Below are 2,253 nucleotides of genomic sequence, written 5' to 3' on the forward strand. Positions count from 1 at the left end.
CACATAAATTTTTAATGCGTTATGCATTTTATTTCAAGTAATTTTTTTTAAATATTGAAACATCATTTGGTTACCATAATACACCATTTACATATTATTAGATATTTTATTTTAACATTTAATTTTTTTGTTTTTATACAAGGAGCTCGATAAATGTGGCACATGAATTATGAAATGGAGTAGTCTAACAAGGCAGAGGAATTGCCCGGTTTCCGTCACCGCCCGGAAAAACGTCCAGCTCCAGCCAGCGGCAATTCCTCCGCCCTCAGCCACCTTTCGCAAGCTCCGCCACCCTCCGCCACCGTTCCACCCTCCTTAATGGAGTAGTCTAACAAGGCGGAGGAATTGCCCGGTTTCCGTCACCGCCCGAAAAAACGTCCAGCTCCGACCACCGGCAATTCCTCCGCCCTCAGCCACCTTTCGCGAGCTCCGCCACCGTTCCACCCACCACCGTGGAACATTAATTCGTCTGACAGAATTTTGAGCGCGGGTATGGCAGTTCGAATTTGCCCCAAACCAATTCCCATTTCGCTCATTTGCATTCGAATTTTCCCCACGGGCTCTGCAGCTCCCCTAACCAATTCGACTCACCAGCTCCCGCGCTCTGCAGCTCACCACTGAGGTGACAGACAGGCAGCAAACCAAGGCGAACATCATCAGCCAGACAGGCTGGTTCATTTTTCCACTCAGCAATTCCTCCACCTTGTTAGACTACTCCATTCATTTAGCAACGCCCAATTCCCGATTTGCCGAGAATTTTGGGTTTTGACACAGCAAATTTCAATCGATTATATACAGTGCCGCCATTAAAGTTGCAAATTGACCTTCAGAGCTTTTTGGAATAGCGGTGACATCTCGAATTGAATCATAGTGAGATCAATTGACCAATCATGTCGGATCCTAAGTACGCTTATCCATACCCAGCGCAAGGTACGTTTGGCGTTTCTAAAACTCAAATTTCTTTGAAATTCACAGTATTTTGAAGTCTGAATTGCCTTTTAATGGATTCGATGAGGAGACCATGTTTAATATGTTGTTGCAGGTTACCCTCAGGGTTATTACCAGCAACCCCGCCCATCGTTGCCCCACCGGTGTACTCTCAGGCGCCTCCGAGGAGGAATGCAGGGTTTCTAGAGGGATGGTATGTTGTTTTTTCCAGAGCTTTTGGTTGTTGTTTTTGTTGACGTCTGGGTATTATGTAAGGGTTTGATAGGAATTCTGAAGTTTTTGATATGAATTGTAAGGGTTTTTTATTTGAATTGGGGTTTAATAGGAATTATTGTCAGGTATTGTTAGGGTTTTGATATGAGTTTTTATTGTGCAGCTTGGCTGCTCTCTGTTGTTGTTGTCTTCTGGATGAGTGTTGTTGCGATCCGTCTATTATCTTCATGAATTAATCGGCCGTTGAAACCTCTCCATGTGTACATATTTAAAAATAATCCCGCTGGTGTTGACAGAAATTGATTACAAGGAAAATCATGGTGTTGTATATTAACATATATGGATTTAGTCCATCCTGCTTCACTGAACATTTCATGGAATTCAATATAGGTTTCATGGTCTGTTATATTTCTTCTGATTATTGTCCATCTTACTTCACTGAACATTTCATGGAATTCAATATAGGTTTCATGGTCTGTTATATTTCTTCTGATTATTGTCCATGTTTACACTTCATATAGATTTTGTTGGAACTTTGGCATTTATACAGATAAATTAAGTGTTGTTTATGCATTCATTTTTAACGAGGCAAGAGTTCAAAGCTTCTAAACCTGACAGCATATGTAAAGAAGAGACTTATAAAATACTACATCATTCAAGCAATGAATTATGAACTAGAGAATAGCTAAAGGCCTATAAATCGTTCAACTAGAAGCATCCATATCAATTTAAAGACTGGATACATGGATAGAGAATTTTGAGCTGGTATGAGCTTTTTTGCATTAATCCTGAGAAGATTTCCCTTACCACCAATACCTTCCATGCAAAAAGTTTGAATATATTTTCAAATTCAATTTATAGTTCAAACATTATTACCATGTCGTATCAAATTTGATTCCCTCAAGTTACAGACTTCTCATCAAGGGAAAAAACAACAATTTGAAAAACAATTTAAATTTTACAGAGACTAATTCAAATTGCAGTTCAGAATCCTCTCTCTTTCCATCTTCAGTGGAAGTTTGCACCGAGAGACACAAAATGTTACCCACTTTCCAGCATACATTGACAATCACTAGACCAAACAAGTTTTGT

General features: G+C 39.7%; 1 long non-coding RNA gene across 2 annotated transcripts; it reads left to right on the forward strand.

The window, feature by feature from the left end:
- The first annotated feature begins 692 nt into the window (after positions 1 to 692).
- On the forward strand, positions 693 to 1,716 carry LOC149222128 (uncharacterized). 2 transcript variants are annotated; one of them, XR_016248887.1, is made up of 4 exons: positions 741 to 930; positions 1,043 to 1,141; positions 1,325 to 1,551; positions 1,627 to 1,716. It is a non-coding gene; the product is annotated as an uncharacterized LOC149222128 (long non-coding RNA). The 2 variants fall into 2 exon arrangements; XR_016248886.1 differs by lacking the exon at positions 1,627 to 1,716 and having other exon boundaries at positions 693 to 930; positions 1,325 to 1,577.
- Positions 1,717 to 2,253: the final 537 nt, after the last annotated feature.

Source organism: Pinus tabuliformis, chromosome Q, assembly GCF_031772625.1.
Source record: "Pinus tabuliformis cultivar Carrire ecotype Pingquan chromosome Q, CPIR1, whole genome shotgun sequence".
In the NCBI taxonomy this organism is placed as follows: Eukaryota; Viridiplantae; Streptophyta; class Pinopsida; order Pinales; family Pinaceae; genus Pinus; species Pinus tabuliformis.